This window comes from Chlorocebus sabaeus, chromosome 23 (genome assembly GCF_047675955.1).
Source record: "Chlorocebus sabaeus isolate Y175 chromosome 23, mChlSab1.0.hap1, whole genome shotgun sequence".
Taxonomy (NCBI): domain Eukaryota; kingdom Metazoa; phylum Chordata; class Mammalia; order Primates; family Cercopithecidae; genus Chlorocebus; species Chlorocebus sabaeus.
In genome coordinates this window covers 26,065,515-26,089,405 of record NC_132926.1, presented here as the reverse complement: position 1 = coordinate 26,089,405, position 23,891 = coordinate 26,065,515, and the positions used below count along the sequence as shown (strand labels likewise).

The 23,891-nt window shown below is 38.1% G+C and overlaps 1 protein-coding gene across 1 annotated transcript in view; it reads left to right on the top strand.

The window, feature by feature from the left end:
* The window catches only part of SGCD (sarcoglycan delta), a 1,043,506-nt gene that overhangs the window by 411,726 nt on the left and 607,889 nt on the right, over positions 1–23,891 (top strand). The window contains exon 2 of the mRNA XM_038005626.2: positions 181–344. The gene's annotated coding sequence lies outside the window, so the exon portion shown is untranslated. The remainder of the gene's footprint in view (positions 1–180; positions 345–23,891) is intronic.

Sequence of the window (23,891 nt, the reverse complement as noted above, 5' to 3'; positions counted from 1 at the left end):
TCTTTAATTCAGTCAGGACTGAATCCATTCAGGCATTATGCAATTTTATGACAAACAGAATTTAAAATATCTTTTGTTTAGTCTCTCCAAACCAAATGGCCTTTAATTTAATATCACCCTGTCTTGTTTTTGCTTTTTGTTTTTCTTTATGGACATTGTCTTTCTCTGGTGATTTTGTAGACTTGGAAGAAACCTCCATCCTCAGGGATTTGGAGAAGGCTATACTGGAACCTGTGTGAAGGCTGAGACAACTGTCCCTTTTGTGGTGGCCTGAGGGGATTTTCTTAATCCCAATGTTGCCCTGAAATTTATGTCCATGATTCAAGAAGATTAGGACTGCTAAGGTATGGGTTTGTGACTTTATTATTTTCTAAGACAAATGTGATACATTTAAAGATATTTATCCATATTCGCAGCCTTTCTCCTCCCCCGTCCCTAACCTTCTTCTTCTCTTTACTTTGTCTCTTAAAGGAAAGATCTTTTCTATCCTGAAAAGATCCCACCACTTATGGGAAGTGTTACCACAGGTAAAGATACAATGGTAGAAACTGAAGGAAGCCTGCATTGACTCTATAATAAAGAGGGTGGTCAGAGTGCAAAGACAAAGCATGCAGACAGGTTTGTGCAGGTGTCTCAGCTAGAAAGAAAAGAGAAATGAGGGTAGATACTTATGTGATAAAAGACTTCAGGTAAAAAGATGAGTAAAGAAGTGGTGCTGTGTAATACACTGTTTATTGGTATTTACAGTGTCCACAGGAGACTTTGACAAAATTTTGTTATTCCTTAAGGTCTTTAGGGGAGCTGTCTTTGTATTTATTTTGGATATATACCCATGCTGGAGCAGACTCTAAGTTGAAATCAAAAGGTCTCAATTATTCTTTTCTAGTTCAAATGATAATTATCACAGTAATGGTAACCAGACACTCATCAACAAAGTATGCATTTGCATGCATATAAATACATCCTTATACACATACAAAAACCTGTATGTATAAATATATGTAATTTATTGAATGGTATCTATGTGTGTGTGTGTGTGTGTGTGCATGCATGCGCATGTGTATATGCATATATGTGTGTGTATATATATATATATATAGAGAGAGAGAGAGAGAGTATCGGGGAGGGAGGGACAGATGGAGTGAGGGGAGAGATAGAATGCTTAGAACCACCATTTGTGGAGTGTGTATTGTGAGTCAGGCATTGTGCTCTGAGCTTTGAAAAAAAATATTATAAGCACAACTCATAACAACCATCTGGAATACAGATTTCTGTTCTGGGAAACCAAAGGGGAGATAAGTAAAAAGGTTTTCTAAGGCTGTGTAGCAAGAAAGGGTCAGGGGCCAGGCTCATTCCCAGACTTAGTAGAATTTAAATCTCTGTGCTCATCTACTGTAGAGAGTAGTAGGATTGCATTCACTACTAGTTAAAAGCACTGGGGAAAAGATGATTTTACAGCTTAGAACCACATGGCATATTCAAGAGATGTTGTAGGATATCCCTGAAAATTCCATTGGTAACTCATTTGATGCCCTTTTAATCTCCTTCAAAAAAGAAAGAAAAATAATCCTTCATAACCCAAAGGCTTCTGGGAACTGGGAGAACAATGTAGGTGAGGTGTGGCATTGGCTCCCTTCTCTTGGCACCATAGGTCATATGTCATGCACGTGCAAGGTAGAAGTGTGGAGCTGTTGAATATCACTTTAGTTACGGCCACAGGCCTGCTGTCATTTTATTTCTGAATTTCTCACTGCTAGAGTAAGTGTGGTGTGTGCTCTTAGCTAGTCATGAATGGGCCTTCCTTTGAGGATAAAGCACTTTCTATCTAGTATTCCCAAATGCCAGTGAATAAATGATTGAGCTGTGATGTTCACATTGCTTGCAGAACTGCTAGAAAGCATGTCAAGCAAACACTCTTCCTTCTCTAGGCAGAATAACTTTTTTTTTTTTTTTATAAAGAAGACAAATTATTTTTCTCTTTTTGGCATCTTTAAGGAAGTTTAAGTATAAATACTTAGTAAGAATTCATTTTTTATTAACATGGTTTTAAGGGCCAAATAGGTAATTAACCATTCATAAAAGAAAAATACAACACAGTGTACCTTTATTGAGTCCTTGTACAAGTATAAACATCCTACATAATTGATGTATAGTTGTGGTACAGTTATTTCTTCCCACTTACTCATTTTTTTTATTATTACTTTTTTTTCGGAGTTGGAGTCTCACTCTGTTGTCCAGGCTGGAGTGCAATGGCACAATCTCAGCTCACTACAACCTCCACCTCCCAAGTACAAAAGTGATTCTCCTGCCTCAGCCTACAAAGTAGCTGGGATTGCAGGCGCCCACCACCACACCTGGCTAATATGTTTGTATTTTTAGTAGAAATGAGGTTTCGCCATGTTGTCCAGGCTGGTCTCGAACTCCTGACCTCAAGTGATCCTACCTCCTCGGCCTCCCAAAGTACTGGGATTACAGGTGTGAGCCACCATGCCCAGCCTTTCCACATATTCTTGATCTATTGGAAAGGAAAACTAAAATGTTCTTTGCTTGTCCTCAAAAACCTAGAGAAGCTTAGGGGTTTGGGTTGGGATTTTGATTCCTGAGGTTTTTAGGCTTTGAGAGTATCGAACTTTAATTCAGAGTGTCTCTTCTGTCAAGAATGTTCACTTAGATGCCAGCTACTTACCACATACATTTAGAAAAGTTTTAAAGGACTTGGCTATAAAAATGTTTCTGGTTTAGAGACCAATCAACCATTAAGGGGAACATAAAGCTCTCTCTGATTGTTGACAGAGGGTGCAAGGAGAAGAATGCCTGTTTTGCTGTGCATGTTCATCACAGGGCTCTATTCAGCTGTAGTATATATAAGAATGTGCCTGTCTCTGTTCACAGACCAAAACCCAGTTTCCAGGAAGGAAGAAGGAAAGGAGGCAGTGTTGGTACTATCAATCTGTCTAATGCTTTCTGGCTCTTATGCTGTGGTGCATGGAATAGATTTTTCAGATGTCTTCTCAAGTGAAGACACTATAAATTAGTGGCTATGGAACTAGCCTTTAGAAAAGGCAAATCAAAATTCCAATAAAGCTCCTATAGGAACGTTAGAAAGGCCATCTAATTTTTCTAAGCCTGTGCTGTTTAAAGTATGTTTCATAAGCCAGCAGCATCAGCATCATCTGAGCTTGTTAGGCATGCAAATTCTTCGACCCTTTCCAAGACTTACTATTTGACTTTACTAAGTCAAAATTTCTTGGAGTAAGGTCCAGAAATCTGTTTTTATTTAATAAGCCATCTAGATAATTCGTATGCTTTGCTAAAATTTAAAAACCACTGCTCAACCTGATCTCTGAAAAATAAGGGAGCTTACAAAAATTTGATGTCTAAAAACTAGGACAATCTAAGAATATTAATGACCTATATGCCTTAGTGTGTGTGTATGTGTGTATTTGTATGTATACATACTGAACACATACATAAATACATATGCATATGACATCAAAAGGGAAAAAACTTTTTCAAAAAAATCATAAACAAAGTTTCTGAGGTTTTAATGACTGCATTTGAAATCTACAAAATGGAAAAAATAGATATAAAATTAATTTTAAAACTAAACTTAAAATAGCTGTCATTATAAATAAATGAGTCCATAAAATAGAGTAAGCCAGATATCAAGGCTCATGCCTGTAATCCTAGTGCTTTGAGAGGACAAGAGAAGAAGATTGCATGAGGTCAGGAGTTCAAGACCAGCCTGGACAACATAGCAAGACCCTGTTTCTACAATAAAATAAAATAAAATAAAATAAAAAAGAAAAAAAAAGCAAAGAAAGAAATTAGCCAGGCATCATAGCACATACCTATAGTCCTAGATTGCTTGTGTCCAGGAATTTGAGGTTATAGTGAGATATGACTGTGCCACTGCACTGCAGACTGGGTGACATAGTGAGACTCTGTCCACATAAAAATAAAAATAAATAATAAAACAGAATAGAGAGTTCTGAAATAGGTAGACATATATATATTCAACTGGCTTTTAACAAGAGCACAACATTAATTCAAAAGAGATACGAAAAATTGCTTCAACAAATAGTACAAAACAGCTGGATATTTCTGTAAAAATAAAGAAGCTTAACCTCTACCTTATACCATACACAAAAATCAGTTTGAGTCAGAGCACAGATTGAAACATAAATTTAAACAACAAAAAAAAAATCCAAAAAATATCCCACTAGAGATCTCCTGGAACAAAAGCTAGAATATCTTTATAACTTCAGGAGGAAAAGATTTCTTAGAAAGGACACAAAAGCACAAACCGTAAGAAGAAATAAATACTTTAAACTTCATGAAAATTAAAAGCATCTACTCATCAAAAAATACCAAAACAAAATAAAGAGATGGACCACAGACTAGGAGAAAATATTTGTAATACATACATTTAACATATATATGAGCATGCACTTCATAAAACTAGATAAAATAACCAATAAAGACAAGCAGTGGTGCTTAATTTGCATTTGTTTTCAAATGCAAATTAAAACCACAATGAGATAGTTCTACACACTTATCAGAATGGCTAAAAATAAAAAGAATGAGAGCATCAAAAGTTAAAAGGATGTGAAGTAACCACAGTTCTCATACATTACTGGTAGAATTATATAATGTTCCTATCACTTTGAAAACCAATTTGGCAGTTTCTTATAAAGTTGTCCAATTATCTATTTTAAGACCTAGAAATTCCATTCCTAGGTATTTATCGAAGAGGATTGAAAACATTTGTGCACAAGTGTTCTTAATAACTTTAATTATAATAATTTAATCCTGAAAACAACTCAGATGTCTAACCAAAAAAAAAAAATGGATAAACTTTTACATATTCATAAAGTAGATGATATGGTTTGGCTCTGTGTCCCCATCCAAATCTCATCTCTAATTGTAATTCCCACGTGTCAAGGTAGGGACCTGGCTGGAAGGTGATTGGATCATGGTGTTCTCCTGGTAGTGAGTGAGTTCTCATAAGCTCTGATGGTTTAAAAGTGTTTGGCAGTTCCCCGCTCGCTCGCTCTCTCTCCTGCCACCATGTAAGACATGCCTTGTTTCTCCTTTGCCTTCTGCCATGATTGTAAGTTTCCAGAACTGTGAGTCAATTAAACCTCTTTTCTTTATAAATTACCCAGTCTCAGGTAGTTGTTTATAGCCAATGTGAAAATGGACTAATATAGTAGAATATTCAACAATAAAAAGACTGTCACACATAATAACATGGACGAATCTCAAAAGTAGTATGGCGTAGGTCTAACACCAGAAAAAAAACTCGTATAATTTTAAGTATATGGAAGTAGAGAATAGTTAGAACTAATCTATGGTGACAGAAATCGGCTCAGTGCTTGCTTCTGGTGAGGTATTGCCTGGGAAATGTTCATGAGGGAAATTTCTAGGGTGATGAAAATGTTCTGTGTCTTGATATGCATCATCAAAGCTGATTAAATGATAAACATATTAAGCATTTCACTGCATGCAAATTATATTTCAATTTTAAAATGCATTAAATTTTTGTTAGGAACTGCCATTAATTACGTACTTTGTTCAAAGTGCTTTTCTTTAAATGCGTAAACTCATTTGATCCTTGAAACAACTCTCTGGGATAGGTATCATTATTCCTAATGTACAGATGTAGAAACTGGTACTGAGAAAAGTTAAGGAACTTGCTCCAAATCATGCTGCTTGGTCACAGAAGCTGAATTCAAGTGTCAGTCCATCTGACTCCAAGGCCTGGCTTCACTATCATGTTACTCATTTGGCATAAGTGCCTATGACCCCATCTTTTTATTTTGAACTTTTATTTTAGGTTCCAGGGTACATGTGAAGCTTTGTTATGTAGGCAAACTAGCGTCACAGGGGTTTGCTGTACAGACTATTTCATCATCCAGGTATTAAGCCTGTAGTTATTTTTTTCTGCTCCTCTCCCTCCCTCAACTCTCCACCCTCAAGTAGACCCCAGTGTCTGTTGTTCCCTTTGTGTTCACGAGTTCTCATCATTTAGCTTCCACTTATAAGTGAGAACATGAGGTATTTGGTTTTCTGTTCCTGTGTTGTTTTGCTTAGGATGATAGCCTCCAGCTCCATCCATGTTCCCACATTAGACATGATGTTGTTCTTTTTATGGCTGCATAGGATTCCATGGTGTACATATGCAACATTTTCTATATCCAATCTGTCATTGATGGGCATTTAGGTTGATTCATTGTCTTTGCTATTCTGAATAGTGCTGCAATGCACATTCATGCACATGTGTTTTTATGGTAGAATGATTTATATTCCTCTGGGTATATATTCAGTAACGGGATTGCTGGGTGAAATGGTAATTCTGCTTTTAGCTGTCTGAGGAATCATCATACGGCTTTCACAATGGTTGAACTAATTTATACTCCCACCAACAGTGTATACGTGTTCCCTTTTCTCTGCAATCTCACCAGCATCTGTAATTTTCTGACTTTTTCGTAATAGCCATTCTGACTGGTGTGAGAAATGGTATCTTATAATGGTTTTGATTTTCATTTGTCTAATGATCACTGATATTGAGCTTTTTTTCATATGCTTGTTTGGCCACATGTATGTCTTCTTTTGAAAACTATTTATGTCCTTTGCCTACTTTTTAATGGGGTTGCTTGTTTATTTCTTGTAAATTTGTTTAAGTTCCTTGTAGATGCTGGATATTAGACCTTTGTCATATGCATAGTTTGCAGATATTTTCTTCCATTCTGTAGGTTGTTTATTCTGTTGAAAGTTATTTTTTATTTTTTTGCTGTATAGATGCTCTTAAGTTTAATTAGATTCCACTCATCAATTTTTGCTTTTGTTATGATTGCTTTTGGTGTCTTTGTCATGAAATCCTTGCACATTCCCATGTCCAGAATGGTATTGCCTAAGTTACATGACTCCATCTTTATTCCAGGCCAGTTATGAGGAAACAGTCTCTTGAAGAGGCTTCCAGAATAACCCATTAGGGACGGTGGTTGTTAAATAAATGCCCTCTGTATTTCTCTTTATTCTTGTCTTTCGTTTTTGTTGTTGTTGTTGTTATTGTTGTTTTTTGAGATGGAGTTTCGCTCGTCGTCCAGGCTGGAGTGTAATGGTGCAATCTTGGCTCACCACAACCTCCGCCTCCCGGGTTCAAGCGATTCTCCTAACTCACCCTCCCGAGTAGCTGGGATTACAGGCGTTCACCACCATGCCTGGCTAATTTTTTTGTATTTTTAGTAGAGATGGGATTTCACCACGTTGGCCAGGCTGGTCTCGAACTCCTGACCTCAGGTGATCCACTGGCCTTGGCCTCCCAAAGTGCCATGATCACAGCGGTGAGCTACTGTGCCCGGCCAGCATTCTGTATTTTTCTAATAATTATGGGGAGATAAAAGTTAATAGCAAATATTGCTTCTGCTCTCAAGGATCATTGCTTTAAAGGGCTCTAAAGCCTGTTTTCTCAAGGTGAACCTTCTAGAACATGGACCATGATATAAATTCTAGAGCCAGAAACTATGTAATATGCAGTTTAGAAAATCCCATATGATGACTTGCAGAGGCAATGTCATTTAATAAAGAGCCCTGGCGTGAGACTGCCTTAGCTCAAGTCCAGGTGGTTCTACTTTCTGGGTGCTCCAGACCTCAGTTTCTTCACGCATAGGATGGGGATGATTCTCATACCTACCTGATACAAAGTGAGGATTAAATAAAATTATGCTGCTGACAAATTAGTATGTGTTGGTTCCTTATAAGCCCTTTATAAATGTTAGGCTGCTGTTTTGGGTTTTAGAGATTATATGAACAATGACATTCCTAAGCAAGAGAATAATCTAATTCCCTATTGTATGTGGCAGCTCTGAGTCCCTATGTGTGTCTATGTATGCACTTAATTTTAGCTGAAAGCAAAATGCTGTTGTTTCTAAAAACTGTATCAGTGTTTTATTATAAGAATTTGTAACCTCGGAATGAAGTGGACCCTGTTGCTCAACAGAAAAAAAAAAGGCATTTAATTACTATATAGGAAATTGTGTTGAGGAAAAATTGTCATTAAATGTAATTGTTATGCTTTATCTGTCCAGAATGATTGAAAGGAGCCTGAAACTATTTAGCATGTTTAACAGATATCAGCAAGGTTAATTGTTTGGGAACATCGAAGAGCTGAATTCCTCCGTGCACCTCCACAATTTGTATTCCTGTCATATTATTTTCTTCATGATTTCAGCATCAGTCTTTATTTTATCTGTAGCTTTTAAAGTCTTGATTTCCACAGTACAATTTAAAAGCCAGAAAAATTGCAAATATGTGCAGGCTAACAGTACCTTTCCTATAAGGAAAAATTAATTAGTCTATTACCAAGTTGCTATGTAAGTAGAAAATCTCTATGCACCTCCAAGTAATGTTGTCAAAAGGAAATTAGAGGCTGCTTTTGTGGGTAGGTTTTGTTATTGTTTCTCATAGTCACCACTGAGGGTGGGGAGATGGGTGACTTCGAAGAATAATTTTTCAGGTACTGTCAGGTGTACCTGGAGGGGTGTGTGTGTGTGTGTGTGTCTGTAGATAAGTATTTTCTTCTCTGGAATCTTTCTTACCAGTGAATCTTATGCTGGTTTTGTAGAAGTCCTAATATTCATGTGGATCACTTTTGCACTTGTCTGTTTTCTTTGGATGTGGAAATGATGGTTTTTATATTTTTGTGCCTCACAGCACAGCAGCGGAACTGTGGCTAACTTATCAAGTCTTATGACGGCCCTTCTCTTACAGCTTTCTGTAGCCCTCATTGAATTTCTCTGGAAATTCATCATGCATTGAAATTTTGTCTCAGATAATAAATATCTTAGTGTCAAACATGGGGAGGATGAGCAGAGGGGAATCATGGTTTCTTGTGAAAAGAGAAGAATCTGGCTGGATAATTCAGAACGTCACTTTCTACAGCTGGTTTTATTTCTTTATTCTGCCAGTATACACTGAGTCCCTATTGAGTCAGGAGTTACACAGAGCTTGGCCACTTGATATCGATGTGACACCTACCCTCTCTTTTGGATCTCAATTTCCTCAAATGTAAAATGAGCATTTGTATCAGATAAGCCTAGAGCTCAGCAAATATTACAGTTCCATTCAATTTCAAGTGAATTAGTAATTAATGTTTCTACAGGAGCACTCTTTGGGCACGTGTGACAAACTATCTGTAAGTGTTGAGTCTAACATGGAATATGAGGTCAAAACAGATTGAGCTAAAGAAATTGTTTATAAATTCTATGAAAGACTTTTTGCTGAATTTTAGCATTTACTGTCTTCAACGAGACCTTGAAATGCCATTCAGAATATCTTATTTGAAATATAATCTCATTTTTTTCACCTATATATTCCAGACATATTCTATTCTTTTCTTCCTACTTCCAATAATAGTTCTTACAAAGTTATCCTCGTTTTATGGATGTGGAAACTAAGAAAGAGAGGTCAAGTTGCTTTCTTGAAACCACCCTGGTGGATTAAAATTCTCTCATCTGATCTTTGTGTTGGGCCCGTAAAATGCATGTAATGGGCCCAGTTCTAGTCCCAGATTTTTTAAGTCCTGCCCGACTAAAGGATACTTCCTTGAGTGTTCTTTGATTCTGCTTCTGATTCTGGTAGCAGCAGAATGTGGTTTTTGCCTTTATTTTTTTGTTTCTAATTCAGATAGCTACCGTTTTAGGAATAGTCTCTTTTTGACAGTTACTGAAAAAAAGATCTGTGTTTTTCCCCTTGAGCATTATGTTTTGCAGTCTGTTTGTTTACTTGGGTTGAATTTTACCCAAGGCCTTTGAAACTTAACAAAATCTCAGTTGCTGCTGCGCTCAAAATCTTGTACAGATTTAGGTCTTATCTGCTGGGTTAACACACACACACACACACACACACACACACAGACACACACACGGTTTCTCTCTCTCTCTCTGTCTTTCTCCAACACAAGAAATGGCCATTTTAACTTTCTTCTGCAGTTTTTAATATATTGTTTTCATAACTAAGCAAATATAACATAAGTTAAAAATCTCTCCACTAAAAATTCACATCTTACAGAAAGACCTTTTTTTTCCCTTTTCAACTTGTTTTATTCTTCCCTTTTGCTTTCCTGCTAAACCCACCCGCTCTTGGTCATTTCTTTTCATTAGACTTTTTCAAATGTTTACACCAGTGCACCAGCATTTTCCTCATATTTAGCCTGGATTGAAGAATCAGTCTATGCCCATCTCATATATTTGTTATGAAGACCAAAGTGGCATAAATGCGAAAATGCTTTGAAAGCCATCCCGCTCCCCTGCTGCCTAAAGGACTGTCTAAAGAGCTTCATGTATGATATACCATCTTCCCATTCCATTAGCCTTTTTGTGTCATGTCTTTTTACTCATTCCTTGCTTCTCTTCCCCCAGTCTTTCCACCAGCTTCAGTGAATGTTTCCATTTATTAGAAAGATGTTATATGTTACATGTTACGTCCTTTAATATCACCCCCCCCTTTTTTTTTTTTTTTTTTTTTTTTTGAGACGGAGTCTTGCTCTGTGGCTCGGGCTGGAGTGCGGTGGTGCGATCTTGGCTCACTGCAACCTCTGCCTCCTGGGTTCACACCATTCTCCTGCCTCAGCCTCCCAAGTAGCTGGGACTACAGGCACCCGCCACCACACCCGGTTAATTTTTTTTTTTTTTTTTTTTTTTTTTTTTAGAGACGGGGTTTCACTGTGTTAGCCAGGTTGATTTCAATCTCCTGACCTCGTGATCCGCCTACCTCGGCCTCGCAAAGTGCTGGGATTCCAGATATGAGCCTCCGTGCCCGGCCTCCTCTCTTTTGCACTTGCTGGTTCTTTTGTCTGTAGTGTCCACACCAACAGCAACAAATCTGGAAAACCCCTTACCTTTAAAGTTCCGTTATGGAAAACCAAACACCGCATGTTCTCACTCATAGGTGGAAACTGAACAATGAGAACACTTGGACACAGGGTGGGGAACATCACACACTGGGGCCTGTTGTGGGGTGGGAGGAGGGGGGAAAGATAGCATTAGGAGATATACCTAACGTAAATGACAAGCTAATGGGTGCAGCTCACCAACATGGCACATGTATACATTATGTAACAAACCTGCACATTGTGCACATGTACCCTAGAACTTAAAGTATAATAAAAAATAGCGATAATAAAGTTCCAGTTCACTGGAGGCCTTCTGGACTCCCTTGAACTGGAAGTCACATATTCCCTTTTGACTCCATTGCATTTTTTGCAAACCTGTATTGTAATTCTTACTGTGAAGAGTGGTCATTATAATTGTATTTGCAAGTCAATCTCCCTCAATGAAATTCAAGCTCTTCAAGGCAACAATTCTTGTTTTTATGAGTGTATCTTCTAGTTCCCAACTCTGCATAGCATATAGTAAGTACTCAATAGATATGGATGGGTGGATAAATATATGGCAGAATGGATTTAGTTTTAAAATAGGTCATTTTCTCACGACTCATTGATTCTTTTTGGATTTTCTTATTTTTTAATTTCCAGTTGTTTTTGGTTTGGGTTTTTATTTGCTGTCCTAGTTTTTCCATCTGTATAATATATTTTATATGTCTTGTATTCATATTTTCCTCCTACCCACTATATCCATTCTTGTTACCTTTCTTCCTAATACAGCATTGTGCTCTTCTGCCTTTATGGAAGCCCTCACCTCTCTCACTAGGCCAGGGATATAAGACACCTGGTACATGTACTACTACCCTTCTTCCCCGTTGCCTTACAGACATTACTAATTAATTCTAGCTCAGGAGCTGTAGAATCCTTCCAACACATCACTCCAGACAGTACTTGATACCAGCATGGAAACCGAAACCTATCTGCTATTTCTGGATTAGAAGATTTTCTGTCCAGCTTCCAGTTACTTTTTCCATGTCTCCTATGCATAAATTCTTGCTTGAGAGACTGTGGGTCTTATATTAGAATTTTGAAAACGTTTAGCAAGCTACTAGACTTAATCTATTAGGCTTCAGAAGCCAAGAAGCATTTCTGAAACATGTTGCTACATATGGAATGTCTGTGGAATTGTTTCCATACTTTGAGTTTGTTTTTTTGTATAAATGAATGTTAATGTCCCTGGAGATTTTTTGGGTTTTAATACACTTACTCCTTTAAGAGACTATTTTCAATATATTTTAGATTCCTGAAGGTTAGTTTTCAGGATCTGAACTTCCTAATTGAGTTTTCTGACTGGTGGTGTCTTATCTACAAATAACATTTTGATGTCATTATTAGTGGTGTAACAAAAAATGTAAGACATTCTGATAGACAAATGATTCATCACTATAATAAAGGTGATAAAAACTCCCTTCCTCAGAAATAGAAATACAGTCTATTTATCTAGTTACTACCTTTCTGACATTTGTCTTCTATCATATTACCTTCAATCTGTGTTTTTAATTTTTATGTATTTATTTATATTCTGGGATAGGATTTTGCCCTGTTGCCCTGATGCAGTGGTGCAAATGCAGCTCGCTTCAGCCTCTGCCTCTTGGGCTCAAGTGATTCTCTCGCCTCAGCTTCCTGAGTAGCTGGGACTACAGGTGCACACCATCATACCTGGCTAATTTTTAAATTTTTTTTGTAGAGACAGGGTCTTGCCGAATTGCTGAGGCTGTTCTTGAGCTCCTGATCACAAGGAGTCTCCTACCTCAGCCTCCCAAATTGCTGGGATTGTAAGTGTGAGTCATTATGTCAGCCTTGATCACTTTTTAGAATAAAAATATGTGGTTTTTTTTTTTTCCTCAGCAATAGATGACCACATGCAAATGCAGATGGTCTGTATACAATTTCAGGATGTGTTTGGATCCACTTAAGTGCATCCATGGATTAAAAGTTAGGAACCCTTTCTGTAGTGATATAGAGGGAATTGTGACCCTCAATAGTTTATGATTTTAATCTCATTCTTCTTTAGGAGGTAATGTGTACACATAAAGACAAAGGTTCCATATAAGGAAGCGTGTGACCTAAAAGAGAGATTATAGACTTAGGGAATAACCAGAAAAGATGTTTGACATTTAATGATATTCAAATCATTGATATCTGGGATTTTACTAAAAGCTATAGGATTGAACTCAAGCAAAAGTTACTACTTTCTTCTGTACAGTTCATGGTTAAACCCCAAGTGGCAAAAAGAATGGGAGGGGAGTAAACAGTAGATTTGATTTTAAAACATTCTTGGAAGATAGATAGAAAAAGTATAATTTTGTATTATATAAAACATAGCTCAGTAAAGAAATCAAGAAACTACTCAGTAAAGGTCTTAAAATTGGGAACTATGACAAAGTGAGGGAGGAAAGGAGCAAAACTTGAATACTGGCCTATGGTATGAAGGATGGTTCTTTCTCTTTTCCATTGCTATTCATTAATGGAGATGATAGGAGCATTTTACCCCCAGGACAAAACCGAAGGATTCTTTTCTGAAGACACTGAGTGAATTTCTCAAGGGGGCAGTTAAGGCTGATCAGTGGGATAGGTGACCAAGTAAGGCCTTTCCTTTATGCCCTTTCAGGCATTCCAAGCCTGGGTTTAGTTTCCTGCTTGCCTATCTTTGAGGAAAGCCAGCCAGTGCTCAGCCCCACCCATGTGCCCATGAAGCCACAGTCTTGTGGGAAAACAGACCTGCATACAAAAGTGTCATGTATTGTGCACATTTAACTTATCTCAATTGAACTATATACAGTGGAACATAGAGAATATGTAGAAAAATAATTTAAGTATTTCTCATTCTACTCACAGTGGGAACATATTCCAGATGGTCAGTCAAATGGGAGGCATAAATTTGCTAATTTAGTAGGTCTCGGTTTCTTCATGCTTTTCATAGCATGACCATCTCACTCTATTAAATAAGATTCGACTATTTAAAATGTGTGTAGAATTATACTAGGTTAAAAATATGTGGAGTATTTCTTGTGATTTTTAACTTGATTTCTTCCCTAGAGAAATGCTTTTGTGCTATATTGTGAAATACTGGACACTTTTCTAGTGACTTTTCCAGGATCATTTTGACTATATATGAATTTTGTCTCAAATATGGGTGGGGCCAGCAGCATTACTGGTTCAGTGGTAGAATTCCTGCCTGCCAAATATGAGTGGTTCTGTCACCTAACCCTAATGCAAGATGACTCCATTATAACACAGTGGGGAAAATTTCACAAGCTACAATAAAATAGTTAATTCATTTTCCCCATTTATTTTTGTACTCAACTTTCCTGTGATATTATTAATATACAATAAAATCACACATTTTAAATGTGGGATCTGAATTTTTACAAAGGTACACACTCATGGAATCCCTGCCCCAATCAAGATATAGCATATTTCTCTCACCATAAAGTTCATTCCGTCCCGATATTTTCCTCTTCCATTGAGGCAACCAGTGTTCTGTCTTTTAAAACCTCACATACACGGAGTCAGGCACGGTGGCTCCTGCCTATAATCCCAGCACTTTGGGAGGCCGAGGTGAGCAGATCACTTGAGACCAGGAGTTTGAGACCAACCTGGCCAACATGGTGAAACCCCATCTCTACTAAAAATAGAAAACATTAGCCAAGTGTGATGGCACATGCCTGTAATCCCAGCTACTTAGGAAGTTGAGGCAGGAGAACCGCTTGAAGCTGGGAGGCAGAGGTTGCAGTGAGCTGAGATCATGGCTCTGCACTCCAGTGTGGGCAACAGAGCGAGACTTCATCTCAAAACAAAACAAAGAACCAAAAAAACCCAGAACTTCACATACATGGTCTTATGGGATATATTCTATTCTTTCTAGCTTCCTCTATTCAGTGTGTTTTTGAGATTCATCCATGTGGTCTTGTGTAACAGTAGATCCTTCCATTTTACTTCTTACCAGCATCATTCAATTAATACACCATAATTACTTATTCATTTTCCTTTTGATTAACATCTGGTTGTTTCCCATTTGAGAATAGTAAGAATTACACTATTATAAATATTTGTGAGCATGTCTTTGTGTAGACATAGGTTTTCACTTCTTAGTGAATATCAATGAGTGAAATTTCTGTGATATGGGGTAGGTATACATTTAGCTTTAGAAGGAAACACCAGATGGTTCTCCAATGTGGTTCACTCCCATAAGCGATATATGAAAGATCCAATTATTCGATTGTCTTGTCAATGCTTGATATTGTAAGCCTTGTTAAATTTAACCATAGTTGATATAAAATAAGATTTCTTCTTATTTTAATTTTCACTTCCCTGTTGGCTAGTAATGTTAAGCACTTTCAGTTGTGCTTGTTGGCCATGTGTATATCTGTTGTGAAAAGTCTATTCAAGTCTTTTGCCCCGTTTTTATTGGATTGTTTGCCTTTTTATTATTGGGTTGTAAGAGCTCTTTTAATATCCTGGATATAGTTCTATGTCATTTATGTATACTGGAGATATATTCATCCAGTCTGTTACTTGACTTTTCATTTTTTAAATGATGTCTTCTGAAGAACAGGAGTTTTTAATTTTGATGAAGTTCAGTTTATTTACATTTTTATTTTATATTTCTGCTTTTTTGTTCTACCTCAGAAATCTTTGCTTGACTCCAAGTCACAAAAGATATTCTCCTATATTTTCTGCTGGAAATATTATACCTCTAGCTTTTACATTTAGGATAGCAGTCTATCTTGAATTAATTTTTATAGTTTGGGCTTTTACACTTTCAAATTCAATATATCAGCTTACAGGTTCGTCAATAGTTGGCTAGTTTCTTCTAAACACAGACCATCTTTCTCTGGTAGGCTTGTTTCTCTGCTTATCTTACCTCCAATATTAGCACCTGGCTCCAATTATGTGAGTTGTGTCCTTGTTCACCTAGGAAATGTTTTGTCTCTCTGGAATTTGATTCTCTTAGACTTATTTGGAGCCACAGCAATTTAATACCTTTAAGGAAAGGTATGTATTAGTCTGTTGAAGACCATTTCTTACAGTTTGGGCAGGAGCACATTCTGTTCTTATTCCTCTATGTCCTAACCACAGGGAAACTTTCACACCCCTGTTTTAAAAAAAGAAATGACAATTGAACTTAGGAAGAAAACAGGTACCATGGAAGAGAAAAACATAATTGCTATGGTTTGAAGGAGGATACCGCCTCCAAAATTCATGTTGGAACTTAATTTGCAATGCAACATGGTTAAAGGGTATGGCCTTTGGGAGGTGACTAAGTCATGAGCTTTCAACCCTCAGGAATGAGACTGGCACCTTTATAAAAGGGCTTGAGGTTGAAGGAAGTGCTCTCTGTCATTCCACTCATCTGCCATGTGAGGAAACAGCATTCCTGCCCTCAGGAGGATGCAGCTTCCGTCTTAGAAGCAGAAAGGGCACCCGTCACCCGAAAACAAACTTGCCAGTACCTTGATCCTGTACTTCTCAGTCTTCAGAACTGTCAGCCATAAATTTCTATTTATAAATGACCTAATCTGAGGTGTTTTGTTATAGCAGTACAAAATTACAAGACAGAAACCAGCTCCAGAGCAGTGGGGTTGTTGCTATAACAAGGAGCTGAAAACGTGGAAGTGGATTTGGAAGTAGCTAATGGCTAGAGGCTGAAACAGTCATAAAGTTAATTCTGGAAAAAGCCTGTATTGCTGTGTACTGAGCATTAAGGCTGCTTCTGGTAAGGGCCTCAGAAGAAGAGAGCTGTAGAGAAAGACTGTCTTAAAGATGATCTAAGTGGTCATGAACAGAATGTTGGTAGAAATGTGGATGCTGAAAGACCAGTTTGATGAGGTCATAGAGGGTCATGAGGAATATCTTATTGGAAACAGAAGAAAAGGTCATCCTTCTTACACAGTGGCAAAGAACTGGCTGCCATGTTTCCATATCATATTGCTTTGTGGAAGGCAAAATTTCAGAGATATGAACTAGGAAATTTAGTGGAGAATATCTCTAGGCAGAGTGTTTAGTGTGCTGCATGGCTTCTCTCAACTGCTTATATAGTAAAATATGAGAATAGAAAAAAATGAGTTAAAGACAGAATTTATAATCAAATAGGAAGCAGAACATAAAAATCTGGAAAATTCTCAGCCTAGTAAAATAAAGATAAAAAAGCATGTTTAGGAGAGAAAACCAAGGGTGTGCCTGGCTAAGTGACCCTTTGATAAGAAGATTAGTATGGATAGAAGTTAGCCCCATGCTATTCATAAAAGAGAATAAAAGAATGACTTGGAAGGCATTTCACATATCTTTGAGGCTGCCACTTCCATTACAGACCCAGAGTGCCAGGGCCCTGGGGCAGAACAGTTTTAAGCGAGGGGCCCAGGAAGCTGTGGGATCTTGAGGCTTGCTGCCCAGGGTTGCCTCAAGTCTCTGCTTCCTGAATTCCAGCACACTGCTATTTGACCACCCTAGTTGTGACTCCACTCCAGAAGGTATAAACCAAAAGTCTTGGTGGTGTTCATGTGGTGCCAATTCTGCAGGATTACATAGTACATGTGCGTGAAGGCTTGGCTACTTCTACCTAAATTTCAAAGGATGCCTTGGAGAGTCTCAGGACCCAGGCAGAGAATTGCCACAGGGGAAGGAAGGCAAGAGGGTCCCTACTAGGTCAATGCCTGACAACCACGGAGACTGGGTCACCACAGAGAATCCCAGCTAGGAAAATGTCTAGTAGAGCCATGGGAGCAAGGTCACCCCAAGACCCCAGAACTATGGCACCAAAGTGTGATTTTCCAGCCTGGGAGAGCTGTAGGCACCTGACCTCTGCATGTGAGAACTGATAAGTGGGCTGCTCACAGCAAAGCCTGGACTCAGGGCCTTGAAGGGCCAACCCTTGCCCTAGTAGAGGGCAGGACATAGGGTCAAAGATTATCCTCAAGCCTCAAGATTTATTGTTTATCTCATTGGGTAAAAAGACAAATCTGGTAGATCAATGCAGTGGTTTTTCCACTTATTATAAAGACCCCCAGAGATACAAGATAAATGGGGGAGGGGGCTGATTATCAAAGAAACCTTAAAATATTATTTATGCTGAAGGAAGAGAAGTGATTGAATTTACATATCTAGAGCCAAGTGAAGTAAATGGGAAGGAACCCATTTCTATATCCCTGTTTCATTGTCTTTAATTTTCAAAACTCTGAGTAAAAAGGATTTCTTAAGTCATTTTGTAACAGGGAGAGAAGAATACCTCATATGCAAGGAAATAATCTTCAAACTAGTATCAAACTTTTTATCAGCAATACTCAAGGCAACAAGCAGTGGAGCAGTTTCCTTCATTTTCTGAGGAAAAAAACTATTTTCAGCCTGATATGGTTTGGATCTGTCTTCACCCAAATGTCATGTGGAATTGTAATTCCAAATGTTGGAGGTGGGGCCTGGTGGGAGTTGAATCATGGGAGCAGTTTCTCATGGTTTAGCAGAATCTCCTTGGTGTTGTTATCATGATAGTGAGTGAGTTCCCGTGAGATCATATTGGGCCTCCCCAGAAGCAGAAGTCACTATACTTCCAGTACAGCCTGCAAACTGTGAGCCAATTAAACCTCTTTTCTTTATAAATTAGCCAGTCTCAGGTATCTCTTTACAGCAATGTGAGAACAGACTAATACAGAAAATTGTTTTCAAGAAGGAGGCATTGCTATAAAAGCATCTGAAAATGTAGCAGCTTTGGAACTAGGTAATGGGCAGGAGTTGAAACAATTTGGAGGGCTCAGAAAAAGACAGGAAGAGGAGGGAACATTTGGAACATCCTAGAGGCTTGTTAAATTCTTGTGACCAAAATGCCGATAGTGATATGGACAGTGAAGTCCAGGCTGAGGAGGTCTCAGACAGAAATGAGGAACTTTTGGAAACCAGAGAAAAGGTCATTTTTGCTATACATTAGTAAAGAGGTTGGGTGCATTGTGCCCTTTTCCTTGGGATCTGTGGAACTTTGAATTGGAGAGTGGTGATTTAAGGTATCTGGTGGATGAAATTTCTAAGTAGCAAAACATTCAAGATTTGGCCTGGTTGCTTCTAACAGCCTATGTTCCTATATATGAGCAAATAAATGACCTGAAACTGGAACTTAAATTTAAAAGGGAAGTAGAGTGTAAAAGTTTGAAAAATTTGCAGCCTGACCCTGTAGTAGAAAAGTCAATTTTTAGGAGAGGAATTGAAATAGGCTGCAGAAATTTGCATAACTGAAAGGAAGGCAAATGCTGATAGCCAAGACAATGGGGAAGCAGACTGGAAGGCATTTAAGAAACCTTTGAAGAAACCCCTCCCATCACAGGCCCAGAGGCCTAGGAGGGAAGAATGATTCTATGGGCCAGTCCTAAGGCCCCATTTCCCCTGAGTGGCCTCAGGACACTGCTTTTTGCCTCCTAGCTCCTCCTATTCCAGCCTTGGCTCCAGACAGGTACAGCTCAGGCCACTGCTTCAGAGGGTGCAAACTGTAAGCCTTGGTGGTTTCCACATGTTGTTAAGCCTGTGAGTGCACTGAATGCAAGCGTTAAGGCTTGGGAGCCTTTGCCAAGATTTCAGAGGATGTACGTAAAAGCCTGGATATCCAGGCAGAAACCTGCTGCAGGGATAGAGCCTTCACAGAGAACCTCTACTAGGGCAGTGCAGAGGAGAAATGTGAGGTTGGATCCCCCATAGAGAGTCCCCACTGGGGCACTACCTAATGGAGCTGTGAGAGGAGGGCCACCACCCTGCAGCCCCCAGAATGGTTGATTCACCAGCAGCTTTCACCATGTTCCTGGAAAAGCCACAGGCACTCAGTGCCAGTCCATGAGAGCAGCTGCAGGGGCTGATCCCTGCAAATCTTCAGGGGCATGGCTGAGCAAGGCTTTGAGAGCTCATCCCTTGGACCAGCATGCCCTGGATGTGGGACATGGAATAACAGATTATTTTGGAGCTTTAAGTTTTAATGACTGCTGGGGTTTGGACTTGCATAAGGCCTGTAGCCTTGTTCTTTTGGCCAATGTCTTCCTTTTGGAATGGGAGTATTTACCCAAAGCCTATACCCTCATTGTATCTTGGAAGTAACTAGTTTTTGATTTTACAGGCTCATAGGCAGAAGGAATTAACTAGCCTTGTGTCAGATGAGACTTTTGACTTTAGAGTTAATGCTAAAATGAGTTAAGACTTTGGTGAACTGTTGGGAAGGCATGATTGTATTTTGATATGTCAGAATGATATAAGATTTGGGAGGGTCCAGGGACAGAATGATGTGGTTTGAATCTGTGTGCTCACCCAAATCTCATGTGGAATTGTAATCCCCAGTGTTGGAGGTGGGGCCTGATGGGAGGTAATTGAGTCGTGGGGGTGGATCCTTCATGAATGATTTAGCACCATCACCTTGGTACTGTTATTGTGATAGTGAGTGAGTTCTCACGAGATCTGGTTGTTGAAAAGTGTGTAGCACCTCCCTTCTCTTTCTCTTCCTCCTGCTCCAGCCATGTGAAGTTCTGGCTCTCCTTTCACCTTCTGACGTGATTGTAAGTTTGCTGAGGCCTCCGCAGGAGCTGAGCTGATGCTGCCATGCTTTCTGTACAGCCTACAGAACCATTATCCAATTAAACCTCTTTTCTCTGTAAACTATCCAGTCTCAGATATTTCTTTATAGCAGTGTGAGAACAAACTAAGATAAAGCCAAACTCAAAGGGAGGTCAAAAGAAGGGCATTTTAAAGCATCAAGACTTTTAGACCCCTATATATCCTTTTTGAATCTATTCTTTGAAATTAAGAACGAATTTTATGAAAGAATTATTTTAATAAATTAAGAAACAGTGAGACTAATGAAAGCCTCCCAAAAAAGTTGAAGATAATTATTAGCAGTTATAGTAAGTATTTGGTTAAAAGTATAGAGTCCAGAAACTTCAAGAAGAATACACTCAAGAAACAAAATGAAGCATTTACTACCAATGAAGAATTTTTTCACATGACCAAAGTGAAGTGAAAAAGCGTGTGTGTATTCCCTAAAGAGAAGAAAGACAATTGTAAACCACAGAATGAACAACACAAACTATATAAGGAAATTATATTTCAAATAAAAAGCATAAGAAAATAACAAAATGTGCCATAAATTTGAGCAACAGATACAGCTTTAAAAATAAAGGGATTTGAGACCGGGCATGGTGGCTCATGCCTGTAATTCCAGCACTTTGGGAGGCCAAGGCGGGCGGATTACAAGGTCAGGAGATTGAGACCATCCTGACTAACACGGTGAAACCCTGTCTCTAGTAAAAATACAAAAAATTAGCTGGGCATGGTAGCAGGCACCAGTAATCCCAGCTACTCAGGAGGCTGAGGCAGAGAATGGCGTGAACCCAGCAGGTGGAGCTTGCAGTGAGCCGAGATAGCACCATTGCACTCCAACCTGGGCGGCAGAGCCAGACTCCATCTCAAATAGAAAAAAAAAAAAGAAAAGAATTTGACTTTTTTGGTTTAGAGGTTATAACATTGCATTCAAAGATAAATAAACATCATCTTAGCATACTACCTGGTTCTCCAATGAATAATTCATATTGTCATAGTAAACTGGTTTTCAACTTTAGAATTAACCTATAAAGAAAACTCACAGTCACGTTAACCTAATGTTACAAAGCTTGACAATGGAAGCAAAGGCACTTGATGGTAGATGGTGTCAAGGGAAGAAGAGGTGAAGGAAAGGTGGAGGTATGACTACTTTAACAAAATGAGAAGATTTTTCCTCTGAGATTAATGAAACAAGACGAAGGTTTAGATACATTACTTAAAATTACAACTCTAACTTTGGTTGTAATTTTACATATAATTTTAACCATCGAAGAACAAAGTTTGAAAGGGAAGTGGATTTTAGCAAATAAGCTAAATTCTTATACCTTACAGAGGTAGTAAATAGACAATATCCTAAAAAGGTAAATGATGAGAGTTAATATAAGACTGAAAATAAGAGTGAGCTAACCACTAGAGAATTAAAGTACAGAGCCAGCTGATTTAGTTAATTGCTTCTGGGAAGACCAGGTAGGGAGGGTAGGGAAATGAATTGTTGTATTTTAACTTATTAGTTTATTATTTCTCCATTTATATGTGTTATTTTGGGAAAAATGTTTAAAAGAAGGAATATATGACTTCTTGATAGTCTCTTATTCATCCTTAAAGATGTACTTTGCCAAAGTATAACACTCAGAAAGTAAAAACATGAGTCTTCTTCAAATATATAATGAATGTATGGCAAAGGCTTTATTCAGCTCATTAATTAATGAAAATAATAGGAAGATGATAAAGCTGGGTCAAAGAATGTTTAAAGGAACAACATTATGTCCACCACAAAAGGCATTTTGAAATAAATTTTAATTAGAAACAAAATGAGTTTGTCCTATACGGTAATCGTACTATAACCTTGCAGTTATCTTTTTAGTTAGATGTATAGGTCTTATGTTAACAAGTACATTCCCTCATGAACTAGTAAATAACAATGTCAAACACTGAATTCTTGTGGAGTTAAATAATCTTTGTGTGAGCCTGTTAAGCAATGTCCAAGCCTAACATGGAAAGGATACATTTTATTCTCTTGATTACCAGTTTTACGTAACTGTCATTTCTAAAAGATCTCAAAGTCTTAGGAGGCTTTCCCTGACTCTCTGACCATCTGGTTTTCCCTGGCTGTGTGCATTTCCATGTCATCTGTCTATTACAGCAATCACCACATTTTTAATTTTTTTAATTGTTTCTTGCTGCATCACTCCCTGACTAGAAAGTGAGATTTCTGTGTCCAGGGCTGGTATGCAGTAAATTGTCAGGATGTTTGTGGAATTAATGATTAAACTTTCAAATGTTATCAGCTATCTTTATAATACAGAGACAAGAAATTAGAGATGAGAATGCAGGAAGAGAAAGATGAGTAAATAAATAGAATTCTGAGGAAAACTTCAATCCGCTACAAAATCTAGTGATGTGGCAATTTGCAAGTTGTCCAATAAATAACTGGGAGAAATTCTACGGTCTTAATACAGTGACATTCAGATGTTAAGGGAAGTAGAACTCACATAGAAGGACTGCCAGGTTAAATGACTTACTGAAGCCTCATCTCTTTCTTAGATCTTTGGTAAACCTTTCGTCTTAATGCCAAATGTACTCCTGAATGAAATGAAAAGGAAGAAATTAAGGAGAAAGCATCCTTCTGTTTATTTCATACCTGGGGCTAGAAACGCTAAGAAATGGTGCCACTTGAACTTTGCTAAAGGCTATAATCATAAACCTTTGTTTTTCTGCTGCTAGAACTACCCTTCCCCCAGTAAGTGATGTGGTGAGCCAAGTGACGTAGTGAAAAAAGAATGTGTGTCTTCCCTGAAGATGAGAAAAGAAAGACAAATGTAAACCACGTAATGAACAACAAAAACTCTATAAGGAAATCATGTTTCAAATAAAAAGTATAACAAAATATGCCATGATTTTGAGCAATAGATATATTGCCCAAATGTATCAGCAGACTATATGAAAACACAGCACCTGGAAACTGGGATACCTTTGGGCTTGTATTGTTTCAAAGAGTGCTTGGAGTGTCTGTCCAGCCTCATGAATCTAAAAATTTCTCTCCAAGAGAAAAAGTTGAATGGTCCTGGCAGCTGTTTGCCATTTATTTATTTTATCTGTCTTGCTAACATATGGAAGTCTTTTCCAACCCCCATTCCAATCAAAGGTTTCTATTTGAAGCTGCTTAAAATTGACTCCTGTTGATGTAACTGATTTATGGTCTTTCTTTTTTTTTAATTTTTAATTTTTGTGGGTATGTTCCTGAACAGAATGAGGTCCAGCTGCTTGTTCTCGCCGTCCAATAATGAGATACAGACAGACTGGGAAAGAAGGGAGTTTATTTCCGCATCTGGTTGCAAGGAGAAGGCTGGAGTAACTCACCAGACCAACTCAAAGTTACAAG